The 16,559-nt window shown below is 41.6% G+C and overlaps 1 long non-coding RNA gene across 1 annotated transcript in view; it reads right to left on the reverse strand.

Moving 5' to 3' along the window:
* The window catches only part of LOC128779849 (uncharacterized), a 123,252-nt gene extending 110,275 nt beyond the window's left edge, over positions 1-12,977 (reverse strand). Inside the window, exon 1 of the long non-coding RNA XR_008425929.1 lies at positions 12,799-12,977. This is a non-coding gene — a long non-coding RNA (uncharacterized lncRNA). The remainder of the gene's footprint in view (positions 1-12,798) is intronic.
* Between the last annotated feature and the right edge of the window lie 3,582 nt (positions 12,978-16,559).

Genomic DNA, 16,559 nt, shown 5'->3' on the forward strand with positions numbered 1-16,559 from the left:
GCGAGATAACTGTTTTAAGTTGCTAAGTTTAGGAGCTTTTTGTTGCACAGAAGTAAATAAAATACATGTATCTTGCCTCACCTCTAACTACAGCCTCCTCTAGGCAGACACTGAATAGTAAAACTAGGAGTGAGCACAGTATTCAATGTAAATATTAACACACAATAAATACTAATGTGCAATAAATGCTAATTGGCAGAGTGACTGAATAAATGGCTTTACTAAGGCAATTTTCCCACTTGTTGCAGTGCGTAATTATCATTTAAATTTTTCTAAATATATGAATTATGCTCTGGCTGGTGTGGCTCAGTTGGTTGGAGCATCACCACATAAAGCGAAAGGTCACAGCTTCCTGGTCAGGGCACATACCTGGGTTGCGGGTTCCGTCCCCAGTTGGGGCGTGTATGGGAGGCAACATATCGATGTTTCTCACTCACGCTGATGTTTCTCTCCCTCTCTTTCTCCCTCCCTTCCCCTCTCTCTGAAATCAATTAAAAAACTAAACATGAATTACATATAAATTCTATGCTATTTTTAATAACAGACCCTCTATTTTGAATTTTGCCTATTTCTCTACTCATTTCAATGTCTTCTTTTGCTCTTAACAAAGATGTGTTTATGCCACCTTATCTATTATCTAAGGAAATGCATAATTTGCAAAATACTAAATAACAAACCCAGATTCATTTTTGAAGAATGCTACCAAACAAATACAAGTTTCTTCTATTCTATAAGTATGTTTAAATGATAAAAGGAATAGGATGTCATCTATATCAGGATGCTTGGAGCTACAAATAATAGGAAAATGGAAACTGATTCACAGCAAGGATACATTTATTTCATATATTAATAAGGCCGTTGGCATAAGGATTGGAAATTTAAATTGGTCATCAAGGAGCCAATATGTCTTCATCTTTCTACTCTGCTAATTCTCAGAATAGCTCCCTCATGGCTACAAGGTAGTCGCCAATGTTCCAATAGATACAGAACCAGAAACAAGAACACCCAGTGGAAGCGACGTGGAAGCGACGTGGAAGCGACGTATGTCTCTTCCTGTGGGACTCTTCCACAACAACAAAGAATCCAATCCAAGAAGCACCCAATGGATTTCCCTCTGCATCTCAGTGAATGAAACTGGGCCACGCAACAGTCCTCAATGAAATCCTGATACGGGAATTAAGATAAATGTCATTGCTAGGTAAGGGCTTGACACCTGAAGGAAATCCACGTTTTAACCAGCACGGAAGGGAGATGTTTGTTTACATCGACAGAAGATACAAAGTAGTGCGTAATTGGCCACAAAAAGCACATAACTGGTGTTCATCTAGATTCAGCGAAGAGGCAATCATTGTCACCTTGAGTGGTTTGGGACTAAAATAAAAAGACTTACAAATCAGGATTAAAACTCTCCATTTACAAAAATTGTCTACCTTTCAATAATCTTATTGAGCTTTGCAACTATAGTAACAGTACTATCAGTTCTCAGTCATTCAGTTCTTATTTATGGGACAATATTATGGTCTTAAAATTAATGTTTTCAAACACTGTACTAGTGGATTTATTAAAATGTATAAGGTTATAATCAATTTTGAAATGTATGTTTTCCTAGGATGCATATGCTCTTAATTGCCAAAGCTTGTGCCTGGTCCAAACAAAAGAACAGAATGGGTTTCCGGAAACCTACATGGCAACCGAAAGGCTTCTGAGACAGGCACTACATTCTGGGATCAGATAAGCAGCTGACTTCATTAACTTGTCTAGTTGCTACATGGAGAGGCAGTACATCACGCTTGTTAAGGATGCAGGATTTGGAATCACATCTAGATTTGAATCTCAACTCCGTATCTCTTTCAGGTCAGCCAGTCTAACCTCTGCAGGCCCAAATTTCTCCGTCTTTAAAAGGGGAGCATCAAAGCAACCTCATAGATTGCTATGAAAGTTGAATGAAATAATGTCTGTGAAACACAGCACAATGTCTATTAAACACGCAGTAATTGGTAGTTGTCGGTACAATTTAAGCTGTTCTAATAAACATTTCCCAACCATGTCCCATTAACTGGTCTCCTCCAGCTGTCTTCTGGGGTGTGCTGTAGGAAAAGACTGGGAACTAAATTGCCATGCACTGGGGTGGCACTGACATCAGTCTCGGGAGAGACTGGCTGCCCCAGGTCACACAGGGTTCCCACAGGCCACACCTCTCTCGAGCTGGCCCGGAAGCAGAGGCAGGAAGGAACTTGACTCCCTGCTAAACACCTATCATGATTAAACAGATTGCTCAGTCTTTGCCTCTTCATCCCTCTCCAGAGGGCTCAGACCTCCTTTTCACTGCACTGACCCACCAGCTGCACGCTGACACTCCTGCACTTTGGTTGGGGTTTGCCCTTCCAACCCGACGCTCTTTATCTTTCCAAGCGGCTTCTACTCACTGGCCTTGGATATGACAAATGCAAATGTGCCTGTGCCCTGCCCTGTCCTCCTTCTGGATCTGTCATCGCTGAAAACATCTTTAAACCTCAGAATACATTTCATTCTGTGATTTCCTAAGCTAGGGCAGTAATACCCTCATTGAACGCTGAATAAGGCAGAGACAAAAGACTTGAAAAGATATTTATTTCATTAGCTTTTATTCAGCTTCACAACTGAGTTTTTGTAACTGATGGATATGCCCTTGTGAATCACCTCACTCTACTTCAAAGGAATCTGAATCCAGGCAAGGTCCCTTCCTGAGTGTAAATTCAACCAGATACATTGTTTTCACCCACCACAGTCACGGGATTCTGATTTAGAATCCCATTCAGCAGGCTACAAAGAGCACTCAGCTGAGGCTTCAGATTGTTTGCGGGACAAAATCCCCTGACTAGATACAAGGTGACGGCATTTCCTGCTCTGCTTTCGCTATTTGTGTTATACTGCTCTGTTTTGTGTGTTGTTGGTCCAATAACCTTTTCCCAACTATTTTAATAGAGTGGCATGCGTGTATTTGGGTATGAAAGTATCGTTGCTGCCCGTTTTCTGAAGTGAAAAGTAATTTAGATTGTAAATACAAAGGTCAAATGCATCATCTTGAGACTCTATGACTTCAAGAATTATCCCCCAGGTACACTGGATCAAAACACAGGCTTTCTAAGGCACCATGCACTAAGCTAGAAGAGTAATCCATTTAAAAGAATCATAATAGAAATAATAACAATCATAGGAAGTCCTTGGAGAACCTTTTGAGGAAGAGCATAGTGAAAAACTGAATGGTACGGGTGGAATTTGGAAGGTACCTTGGACAACATATATAGTAAGTTCTCACTTATCATCAGTAGGTAGGTTCTTGGAACTGTGGCAAAGCAAAGCACAAAGAAGCCAGTTTTACCACAGGCTCATTCATATGAACAAGAGTTAAGTTTCTGTGCATCTCATCAACTTATAATGAAACAATGTTAAAGAAATGACATGATTTGAGGACCTGGGGTCCTTCAACTGGTCATAACTGGATCGGTGAGACTGTACACCAAGATTTTTTTTTTGAACACTGGAGGAGGAGATGCTTTTAAACACTGAACTACAATACAGATGATGTAGCCGAGTAATGGTATCCCATACACAGATCGTTGAAACACAAATAAAACAGATTCTGCAAAATGCACTGTTACAAACTTTGAATAATTGTGTTGTTGGAAATCAAATCAACCTTTTAAGGGTGAGGGCAGGATTTTCTCTGGGGGAAAAAATTCCTACTGTCAGTTTTCCTGGGAAGAAGTCCAACATAGGACCGAAATGAGAACCCACTGGAGCTTGGATTAGAATCAGGCAATTCCATGCTCCTTTATGTGAGAATGGAAGTCAGTATGGTTAGGAATTCCAAGGTCAGAAGACTCCTGGTGCGTGTCTGGTGGAAGGACAGGCAAGTACAATGGCATGCTGGCCACCACCACGTGGAATCGGGCAGAGGGCAGCCAGAGAAGGGGTCTAAACCTGTGTCGTCATTATAGATCCCGCTCTATAGACTCTCTCTCCTCCTTCCCCACCCTTTGACGGGCTGGGGAAAGTTACAGCCTGACCTCCACTGCCCACTAGAGGATAAGGGAGAGCTGGCCTTACACTTGGATGGGGCTTTCAAAAGAGAAGGGCGGTCTCCCCAGTTCAACCAGATCATTCCACGGAGTCAAGCTACAATTTAATCTTTCTTTTCCTATGAAACTGACCATCTATTTAAACTTATTGTATTAACTGGCTCTTTTATGTTTAGTTAGATTCAACCAGTGAGGATCGAGAATTACGAGCAAGGGGACCTCTGACACTTCTGAATGTTCCTCAGACTTTTCAAACCCCTCACACTCTGAGAAAGACTTTCCCCTGAGCTATTAACTCTTTCTTCTATCATATTGCTACCATTACTTGAGACAAATTTAAAGAAAATTGACGGAAGGGCTATCTTTGATTTCCCAACAAGTCAATGTCAAAGAGAGAAGTCCAAATAAACCTGAACCTGTATCTAAGAAAAACCATCATCTAAGAAAAACCATCCTGGTTAGGGTTAACGGAAAGGTTAGTATTTCACTAATTTTTTTAATATTTATACCCCATTTTCCCTCTCAACATAAAATGTATTTGAAGGTAACAAAATAAAGATACTCAACTTATGTTCCCATCTTATCCAAAAATCTGCTAGGGAAGAATTCATGCTTCCGGTATTTTTTATTTTCATAAAACAAGGTATATATTTCAGTTTGCTTATGAACCTAATTTAGATTAGTAGAAGCTTATAACCAACACAAGACAATTGGATGGAATTAAATCTCTTACTTGGAATGGTTCTACATACTAGTTCTATATATTGCACATATGTTTTATTTGTATCTCCTGGCCTATGAAAGCTTAAAAAATGCATAGGCAAAATTAAACACAATGTAACCCAAAGATTTTGGGCAACAAACCATATTAATTTTCTGCATATACACATGTAGCTTAGTCCTCAAAACATAATTATTTTAATATACATATATAAATTGCAAAATAAAACCTCGTCAGCCATTGAAAATTTGGACGAGATTAGAAAAAGAGGCAATCCAATTGTATACGTATATCAAAAAGTAAATAGGGTCAATTGTTTAGATGTTTCATATAAATAAGAGAAATGCCAACTAACAATTCATGTACCTTTAAATTGCTTCCTGCTGTGAGGGGCTGCGTTTTGCCACTGTAATTGTTTTCTGTTTTCCATCTAGAAGGAACAGCCATCGGAGACGAGTCTCTCTTTGTGTTTTGTGGAGGATCAATTGCATTCCCCGTGCTCAATAAATAATTCCTTAGGAATAATGTGCCAGTGAATGGTACCTGCAGGGTAGAACTCCTGGTTGTGTAGCAAAGCTTGCTGCAGAATTGAAATCATCTTAAATCTTGGCACGGCGATTATCTGTGATCTGATCAGGTTTCATTTTCTTAAATCCGAACCTCAGAAGTTAATTCCTTCTTGCTGTCCCACACGCCAGTCCAAGTAGACTAACTCGTGTGTAACACCTTGACTGTTCGGAAAGTAAGGGAGAATTTCTAAGGGATAACTCAAGTCTGTCTTTCTTGCGTGGTGTATGCCTGTAACCAGCTTTACCCTCTGAAAAAGAAACCTTTTTGTTTGGGTACAAAAATGATCACTTCAATATCTGGGTCACATTTGCTGCAAAGTTACCCCTTTCCATTTTTTATTTGAAACAGCTTGAAAGTTTTGTAATGGCTTCCATCATTCAACAAATAACGTTGAGAGCCTAGGCGTAACAGGCAATATAGTAGGAGCTGAAGAAACACACCAGAGAATGTCCTTGCTCTCATGCAGATCAGTCCACGGAGAGGGAGGTGGGCAGTAAACAAGTAAACAAATAACTAAGAAGCCACTTTCAGGAAATGGAAAAGTGCTACACACAGAACCAAGGTTGGTGGCACAGGAGTGGTAGAAGAAGTACGTTAGGCTGAGCTGCACAGCTAAGGCCTGCAGGATGAGAGAGCTGGCCTATCGAAGACAGAGAGCAAGAGTCAGAGAGCAAGAGTGGCTCACACAGGAGAGGAGCGGATGGGAAGGCCCGGAGGTGGGAATTGGCGAGCAGTCTGCTGGAGGTAAGATGGCAGGAAGGCTGGCGTGCCTGGAAAATGCTGGGAAAGCTAAGACAGGAGGCCGGACAGGCCCACAGGTTTCGTAGTTCCCTTCAACCCCAGGTCCACCGAAATCAGAATGCCAACAGCACTGCAGCTGCGGAAGGCAGCTGGTTACTGTTGGGACCTGCATTGTGTCCCCATCCCCTCCCCCCCAAATTCATATGTTGAAGCCCTAACCCCAATGTGACTCTTTAGAGACAGGGCCTTTAAGGAGGTATCTAAGATTAAATGAGGTTATGTTTGGGCCCTAACCTGATAGGATTTTGGGGGGGAGAGGGGGAGAGGGGGAGAGAGAGAGATCTTTTTTCTGCATTCAAACAAACAAAAAAAGCAATGAAAAAACAAAACAAAAAGGCATCTGTCTGCAAGCCAAAAAAGAGAGCCCCACCAGAAATCAACCCAGCTGGCACCTTGCTCATGGACTCCAGCCTCCAGAACAGTGAGAAATTAAATTCAGTTGTGTGAGCCAGCCAGTCTATGGTATTAGGTTGTGGCAGCCCAAACATAACTATACAGTTGCCATATCTCACACAAATTTTTACAGAATAGTTTTCCCCTGTATTTATCCAGAATCACACTTGATTCACTTAGAAACAAATGGATTCAGTAGCAAAGAAGCCTTAGAGATCACCTTTCAAACCCACTCCTTTTACAAATAAGGGAAGTTAAGATTCAAAATAAAATGATTAAAGAGGCAAATCAAATTATTATTCCCCAAGTCCCCAGCAAACCCCGTGGTGCTGCTGGCTCGTTCCCAGCTACGTCTGAACGCCGATGCAGGCTGTCTTCACCACGGCAACGAAGCCACAAATTCAGTTCAAAACTAAACTGCATAATCACCTCTGCCATTAAAAAAAATGCCAAAATGTAAAAGTAATTACAGGTTAAAAAATTGTATTAACTGTGACCTCTTAAAGTTTCTATTAATACATAGAAAATACAAATGTATTCAACAAACAATAAAACTTGAAACATTCAAGGAGAGAAAGAAATCACAGCTAACGCAAATATAAACAGAAAAAATGTATGGGAAGACATTTCCCCAAGATGGAGAAATTAAAATTAACACAACCTCAAGAAATAATTTTATACTGTTAACAGAAACAATTTTAGACTGCCTGGTGTGATTTTGGTGAAACTGATACACTGAATAAATTCTGGTGAAGTTAACTAAACAACCCCTTTGAGGAAAACAAAATAACAGCATGTAGCAGAAACCCTAAAGGTATTTATATCACTTGTGTCAGATTATTATTCCTGAGGATTTCAGTAGAAGCAGAACAATAGAAGCACACAGAAGTTCACTGCAGAATTGTTATGTAAAAAATAGAAACCTACCTACATCTTTAATATTACCAGAATAGTTTAAGGAAATCATTATATATCAGAATAAAGTGTGATATGGTCACTAAAGGTTACAACTCAGAATTTTTGAGGAAGTTGGAAATGACACAACATAGTGATTGAAAACATACGTGTTGAAATCAGATCAACCAAGGCAAGAATTTAGTTCTGCCCCTGCCACACACAAATTACATGGTCTACACTTTCACAACTGTAAAATGGAGATAACAAGGTACCAGTGAACATTAATTGAATACTTGCTGTGTGCCAAGTAAGGTTCTAAATTAATTATAGCCAACCTTCATTATTCAGAGATTCCGTACTCACTGCTATTCAATAACATTTATTTGTAACCCCAAATTCAATACTCCTCATGCCTTGAAGGCCATTTGCAGACATGTGCAGAGCAGCAAAAACACAAGGTGCCTGAAATTTGCAGCTCAGCATTCTTGTCAGCTCTCAGAAGGAAGCAGGCAGCGGACGGAGACGATAGGGGGCAGTGTGAGGTAGCTGGAGAAGCTCTGATTCTGGAGTCAGTGGGAGGGAATTGGAGTCACATCCGTAGCAACTGTTCAGTGGTGGCCTTAGGGTAAGTCAAGGCAAACCACTCATATTTGTTCTTCATTTTCTCTTTTGTAAAGTAAACTAGAATCTACTAGGATGAGTTATTTTTAGGATTTAAGATTATAATCTGTGTGAGAGAAGTGTGTTGTGTGCATATTTCCTCTGGGGGTCATGGCTCAGTATTTGCTAATTTAGGGTTCCCACGATTTTGTAGAATCTATTGCACATCATGAGAATCGGATGTTTGTGTATTGACTCATTTAATCCTCACACAAATCCTCTAAAACAAAACTGAGATAAAAACTGGAGGAAACTGCTTCCTCCCTAAGACCGCCCTTAGGTAAAGGAAAAGGAGCAATTGTGGGGGCCTGGTGCCTGAGAGCTTGGAGGGGTGCTCCGAAGGGGCTATCACCCAGCTGCACCTGCCGCCTCTGTGCACCTGAGGCTGGTTTGGGGAAGGCAGAAGCAGCTGGAGGCGGGGTGCTCTAACTGCCACTGCTGTGGCCAGACTGTCAAAAACAGAAAGAAGGGGGAGCGGGGGAGAAATCTTTTCTCCCAGCTTCTTTTTTTTTTTTTTTCAACTTCCCATTGCCCTCCAGGCCTCCTATTGGCAGAAACTGTATGCAAACTGGCAAAGCAATCTGGGAAATGTAATTTGCAGAGTCCCATCCCCAGAATCTCTGGGAAGAATGGAAAGGGAGGTGTGGAGCTGAAAGATTTATGAGTACCTTTACTAGCATGGGTTCCTCAGAAACCAGAGCCCAAAGCAAAACCGTAGGTGGCTTTTCATTCTGCTATTTTCTTAGAACCTTCAATCCCAGGAAACAAGAGTGAAGGAAAAGCAGAATGAAGCAGGAAATGAGGGAGAGTAACTAGCAGTGCTATTAAGCTGGGTACCACTTGGTGTCATGTGCACTGGTAGCTCCATCTCCTGCAATTATCTGCCACGAATCTTATCAGCTACTGGGTCTCAGAAGGAAAAGAGGAGTAGAGTCGTTTGCTCGCTCCTGTCCCTCCCTGCATTGGTCAATATTGGGTACATAGGTAAAAACATCCCGCACTCCACATTGCCTATGCAAGGGGGCCAAAAGGGCTCTGCAAAGTCTCCTTCCTGGAGTGCAACGGGGAGAACTCAGAGCAGGAGGGGGAGGTGGAAGATGCAGGCAGGAAATGCTCCATTTGGTTGCACTCAAGTAAAATCAATTGCTTCACATGCAGCTGGGTAGCACCACACACATGTGGCTTCACAGGTGGCTGAGTGACCAGGTGGCCAAAGGCTCAGAAGACATTTGAAGCCAAGAGAACACAAAGCAGAGTGTGCGAAGCATATGACAGAGTTTTTGACAAAGAGTGAGGGCTCACACAGGTGTACGCACTGCCACATCAGGTGAACCGACAGCAGCCAGGGTTCTGGGATTCATTAACTCACAATGTAAACGAGATTTTTGTCTAGGACAAATGCTGAGACAGACAGTGCTCTGGGACAGCTGTCCAAATCAGACCGCCAGTTTGTACAGCGCTCTGGACAAACTAGGATGTCGGACTTCTTTAGGCAGAGCTAGAACTACATAAAAGTTAAATGTCTATTTAGAGGAGGCCCAAGGAAGAATTTTTATGGAACTATTTATCATTTTTTCTATAAAATTTTTTAACATTGAGCTTAATTTTGAAAAATCATAGGGAAATTAACTTATGGAAATGATAGGCCATATTTATAATATTATGTATTTATAGGCATTCTGCTGGGGGCATAATTTAGGAACTGTCCCCTCTCTCACCCCGTGGTGATCCTCTCTTAGCTCCCATTGTACTGAAGTTCTAGCTGTTTATGAATCAGCCAAAGAGAAAACGAGCATCTCTGCTCAGGCATTCCTTCCGAGTGCCTCCTCAAAACGTTCGCTTTCCACCTTTGCTAATTGTAACTAAGCACAAAGGATCCCAAGCAGAGCGCTACATAGTGGAAAAAGCATGTCTAATGTTAGAGAAAAAATTATTCTGATACCTGTGAAAAGGGTAACGAAGGCTTTAGTCGGGACTCCTGCAATAGGGCAGAGAGACTGGGCTCAACTCCAAACGCAGTGAGAAAGAACAGGTGGGGATTTACAGCCAAGAAGTAATGTGAGAGATCGGTGAATGGAAAGTTACTAAGAGAAGACATCAAGAGAAGGGAGATTTTTGCTAAGCCAATGTAACAGGATTCTTGTTGAGGGCAGGCCAGAGTGACCAAATATCAAGGGTGGAGATTTTCTCAGATACGGAGGGTGAGCAGAGATCAAGGTGCAGGGGTGGGGCGAGGGTTCTCTCTGAACTGACTCAGCAGGATTCCTGCTAAAACTGGACTTGGGACAGATACAGAAGCCCAAAGTCAAGGCCCAGTCAAGAGGAAGTCTTAGAGGAGCCTAACTACAAGTTGGTCCAGAAAACAATCCCTGTCACTAAGAAGGTATTATTGCAGGGATCCCCCAGGGAGAACCCTCCTCCCCATGTACTCCAGGGCGGATACCAGGTCCTAGCATCAGCTTTCACTAAATGGCTGACCCCCATCTTTATTAACACTTTTCTGTCCTTAAACTTGGTCTTTTAAAGGACATAATTGGCCTTGCACATTTTCATGGGCAGGTATTTCTGACATGATTTTAGAAAGTACAAATCCCTTTTTAAGGAAGAGAAGGATGTGCTGTGCGAGAGCGCTAATGGGTTTCAGCGGGAAGCCCATCACCCAGCATTCTGCCCGAACGGCCCTCAGCTGGACAGCACTCACAAGCCCAGATGCCAAGCTGCGGACAACTGTCTCCAGGCAGCACCATCTGCTTCCATGGGAATCTCCCCAGGCATTCGGCTGGCAGCTTCAGCTTGGCCTTGAGGTCGGCCATGTGGGGAGAATGCTGCTGGGAGGCTGTCTGGCTTTTCCTAACACTTGGGAGCTCATTTCCTACCACTTACCAGAGTTAACATTTGATTAGATTTTCTTTCTTTGAAGACAATAGTAGACCGTTGAGTTCTCCTTAGCAGGAATTTAGCAAAAAGTAAAACTGATCTCAATTGTATCTCATTACTGTTGGGAGAATTGTGTTTCTTACTTACAACAGCCAAACACAGTGCTTCTCAAACAGTGTGTTGCAGACGTCAAGTTTGCAGAAGAATCAAATCCAAAAGTCAAATACCATTTAGAACAGAAGGGTAGATAAAGTGCTTCCCAGACGAGGTAAAGCTAAAGGAATTCATCATCATCAAGCCATTATTACATGAAATATTAAAGAGACTTATTTAAGAAAAAGAAGATCAAAACTATGAACGTTAAAATGACAACAAACTCACAACTATCAATAACTGAATCTAAAACAAAGACAAAAACAGACTAAACAAACAACCAGAACAGAACAGGAATAGAATCATAGGTACCGGGATCATGTGGAGGGTTATCAGCTGGGAGGAGGAAGGGAGAGAAAGGCAAAAATGGTTCAGGGATCAAGAAGCATAATTGGTAGGAACAAAATAGACAGGGGGAGGTTAAGAACAGTATAGGAAAAGGAGAAGCCAAAGAACTTAAATACACAACCCATGGACATGAACTAAGGTGGGAGGATTGCTGGAGGGAAGGGGGTACTGGGTGGTGAGGGGCAAAGGGAAAAAATCGGGACAGCTGTAACAGCATATAATCAATAAACATACTTTAAAAACAAGAGAATACTGCATGTCACATCTCCTGAGGGATTCACCCTGCAGTCGGTAAAAATGCCCCTGAGAAGTCCTACAGTTAAAAGCAATCTCTCTCCCTTGGTTTAACCCTGTTATTTCCCAAATGTAAGAGAATAACAACATTTCCATTTAATTCAGCTACACTGCAACCTGTAAGCTGTGTAACGTGCTCCCAGAAAAGGGATCATCAGAATGCAATGAGGCACCATGGGTCATCAAAAGAGCTTGGTACTCATGAGAAGTCAGCGTGGACTGCACCGGGGAGGATGAATATCCTCCATTTTATTTGGTTGTGTGTGTGTGTCGTTGTCAAAATACCACATGTGTTCTAAGATGAGCAGAATTCATTTATTCTTCTTTTCCACCACTCAACAAATAGGGACCATGTGTCAACTGACCCCAGGTGCCAGGTGAATCCCTTCTGGACAAAGCTCCCACCCACCCCCAAGTTTCTTGCTTGCCAGAGACCAGACTCTTTTCTTACATTCACCTAAATCAACTTTCTCAGACATAAATCTGGGTCTTGGGGCACTAGTCCCACCTCTAGAATTTCAAATCACATGTTGATGCATACCCTGAGTCATGTTTACAAAACCTCCACCGTTTTCAGAAGGGCTGACTCTCATTGGCTGCCATCACATCAATCCTCACACCAAGCTGGAGGACTGAGGAGCAGAACTCCTAAAACAGCTGTTACTCCAGCTCCAACCAATCAGAAGATGCTTGAGAGCTGATCTTGCACTGAAGACCCCTAACCCCATTTCACCCTTTAAAACCAACTGCCAGGAGGCAGACGCGGAGTTCGAGGTTTTTCAGCATTCTCATTCCCCTTCTCCTTGTGTATCACCGCCAATAAAGCAAATCTAATCTTTCCACTGCAATTCTCAGTTACACAGGCTTATAACAGCAATCCAGGTAACATTGCCCCACTTATACTCAAACCAGAAAGATGCACATTAGAGAAGTATTTATAATGAAATGGAAGGAGTTACCTTAGAGTCAGGATCTGCCTCTGGGTGTTTTCTTTAGAAGTCTCCTTGATGAGCAAATGCTTACCTGGTGTGGGGAACAGGTTAAGGCCTCTCACCAGGAAGCCCCTTGCAGCCCAAGGATCCAGCAAACAAGTCCATCCCGTGGGGACACAGAACGAGGGTAGGAGAGATTCATCTCGCCCTGACAGGAGAGATTAGAGACGAGGAACAGGTCAGGAGTGCTCTTTCAGAGTCAAAACACAAAATTCCTGGCAACAGAACAAAATTCTGCACAATACTAGAACAGATTATTTTAAGGCCAGAAACCATTTCAAATAGCTATTTATCCCCTTAATCACTCAGTTGTGTCGGGCACACAGTAGACACATTGTGAATTTAAATCAAGTATCAGACTGTATTTCACAAAGGTACTAGTAATAACGCCATAGTCACACAGTAGGCACTCGGTAACTGTTTAGAGGTGAATAAAAGAATCATTTCCTTTTCATACATCAAGGGTCACTCACAGGTTTGAAATTTTAAAAAGTTTAAAATAAGAGGCATACCTCAGATTATTTTTAAAAATTGAGAAAGTAAAGAAAATAGTATTTGTTGAGCCTCTTATTTGCCCAGCAATTTTTTTAGAATTTAGGCATTTATTTAATGTGTGCCCTCCTGGAAGGCAGCGGCAAGTTTATGCAAATTGCCCTCTGTAACCCTTGTTCTGGGTGCTAGGACTAGTAAGGACAGGGTGAATGTTTGCTGCATGGAGGAAAAGGAGAATAAATGAATTCTGTCCATCTCATGGTTGAATCCTCAAGGTAAATCCATGAGGAAGATACCACATTCCCAAACGTTATCAGGCAAATACTGCTTATACTCCTTATACTCTTCCCAAGATCACCCGGCCTTTGAGAGATGGGTGTGTGGCAACGTAGTCAGGGCCCCGATCTTATTCTAAACCACCTCTTAGGTGACGGTTTATTTCGCATTGCTGTTCTACAGGAATGGAGTGTTCATAAGCACATCCCTCTCACCGTGTCAGAGGTAGTTTCCAATTTCTAGGTAACCATTTGAATTCTTGGCGAGGATACGTAGGATTCTAAGTTACATGCGTGCGGCATGCTGGCCTCCATAGTTAATCATGAAAGTGTATCTCCTCTTTATGCCAGATCTTACATAAGGTCCCTCATTTTCTTACCTTGAGCTGGGCTTGCTCCAGGAACTGCCTTGGGACTCAGACAGGCTCAGTGCCCACATTAGTGACTTTTTCTCCTCCTCTGGCCAAGCCCACCCCTAACCCCTTTAGCGGCCCTGACTCTCCTTATATGTGTGAGCACACACACATACATACATACATACATACATATTGTCCGTCTGAGCTGTTGTACTGTAGACAAGTCCTTTACATACTTGGAGTCTACAACTTAAAATTGAGGAATTGTACAGCACAAAAATAAAAAACCACCCAGCAGATGAGTACAGTAGGTATCCTGCTATACTGCTAGTTCATTCCTTTGGTTTTAATTTAAAGGCCCCTTGACCATACTTACTTTTATTTTTTATTGAATTTATTGGGTTACATTGGTTAATAAAACTAGGTAAGTTTTAAGTGTACAGTTCTATAATGCATCATCTGTATATTGTATTGTGTGTTCACCGTCCAAAGTCAAGCCTCCTTCCATCACCATTTACCTCACATTTACCCTCTTCTACCTGCTCCCTTCCCCGCTCTCTGTCTGCCAATCACCACACTGTCTAAGAGGGGTGTTCTTTTTTGGCTTAATTCCTTCATCTATTTCACCAGCTCCCCAGCCCCATTCCCCTCTGACAGCTCTCAGTCTGTTCTTGATGAGCCTGTTTCTATTTTGTTTATTTTGTTAAATAGATTCTACATATAAATGAGATCACACTGTATTTGTCTTTCTCTGACTGGCTTATTTCACCTAGCATAATACTCTCTAGGTCCATCCATGCTGTCACAAAATGTAAGATTTCCTTCTTTGTTACAGCTGAGTAGTATTCCATTGGGTACATGCACCACAGCATTTTTATCCACTCATCTACTGATGGGCACTTGGGCTGCCTCCAAATCTCGGCTATTGTAAATAATGCTACAATGAACATAGGGGTGCACATATTCTTTCAAATCAGTGTTTCAGGTTTCTGTGGATACATTCCCAGAAGTGAAATCACTGGGTCATAAGGCAGTTGCATTTAATTTTTTGAGGAAACTCCATACCGCTTTCTACAGTGGCTGCAGCAGTCCACATTCCCACCGACACTGCAAAGGTGTTCCCTGCTCTCTGCATCCTCGCCACACTTGTCTTTTGTGGATTTATCGATGACAGCCACTCTGACAGGTGTGAGGTGACATCTCACTGTGGTTTCAATTGTCATTTCTCTGGTGATTAGTGATGTTGAGCATCTTTTCATATGTCTATTGGTGATCTGTGTGTCCTCTTTGGAGAAGTGTCAGTTCAGATCCTTTGCCCATTTTTTAACTGGATTGTTTGGGGTTTTTTGGTTTTGAGTTCTTCATAAATTATATCTATTAAACCCTTACAGATATATCATTGGTAGATATGTTTTCCCATTCAGTGGGTTGTCTTTTCATTTTATTGATGGTTTCCTTTGTTGCAATAACTTTTTAGATTGAGGTAGTCCCATTTTTTTTGTTTCTCTTGCCAAAGGCAATATATTAGGAAAAAAATACTGCAATAAGAAATGTCCAAGATTTTATTGCCTATGTTTTCTTCTAGGATTTTTATAGTTTCTATTCTAACATTAAAGTCTTTAACCCATTTGGAAATGAAATAGAGCTGGGGAGCTCTTTATTTTGCCTTCAATTTTAAATTATAGCCTTGCTGCATAGAGTAGTCTTGGTTGTAGGTCCTTGCTTTTCATTACTTTGAATATTTCATGCCAATGCCTTCTAGCCTGAAGTGTATCTGTGGAGAAATCAGCTGAGAATCTTATGGGAGTGCCCTTGTAGGTAACTGTCTTTTCCTTGCTGCTCTTAGATTTTCTTTATCTTTAACCTTTGCCATTTTAATTATGTGTCTCAGTGTGGCTCAGTGTAGGCCTGTTTGGGCTCATCTTGTTTGGGACTGCCTGTGCTTCATGGACTTGTGTGTCTCTTTCCTTCACCAGCTTGGGAAAGTTTTCAGCCATTATTTCTTCAAACAGGATTTCAATCCCTTGCTCTCTCTCTCCTCCTGCTACCCCCATAATTCAGCTGTTGTTAGGCTTAATGTTGTCTCAGAGGTTTCTTAGACTTTCCTCAAATTTTTTTAAACTATTTTTTTCCTGTTCTGCTTGGGTGTTTTCTCTTGTCCTCTAAATCATTGATTTCATCCTCTGCTTCATCTAACCTGCTGTTGATTCCTTCTAGTGTATTATTCTTTTCAGATACTGTGTTCTTCATTTTTGACTCATTCTTTTTTATGGTTTCTATGTCTTTTTTATGCTTACTATCTCTTTAAGTTCTGAGATCAACCATTCTTCCACACTAAGGTCCTTGAGCTTTCTTATAACCATTGTTTTGAACTCTACATCTGGTATCTTTGTGGCTTCCATTTAATTCCTTCTGGGGATTTCTCTTGTTCTTTCATTTGTGGCATGTTTCTTTGTCTCTCCATTTGTCTGCCTTTTTGTGTTTGTCTCTGTATATTAGGCAGATCTGCTATGACTAAAACTTGTCATGGTGGCTTTATGTTGTAAATGTCTTGTGGGGCTCAGTGGTACAATTTTCCAAATCACGTGGGCTAGGTTCTCCAGGAATGTCTCTTGTGAGTTGTGTATGCCTTTCTCTTGTAGTTGAGTCTTTAAAAATGCTATTGGCCC

Source organism: Desmodus rotundus, chromosome 13, assembly GCF_022682495.2.
Source record: "Desmodus rotundus isolate HL8 chromosome 13, HLdesRot8A.1, whole genome shotgun sequence".
Classification (NCBI taxonomy): Eukaryota; Metazoa; Chordata; class Mammalia; order Chiroptera; family Phyllostomidae; genus Desmodus; species Desmodus rotundus.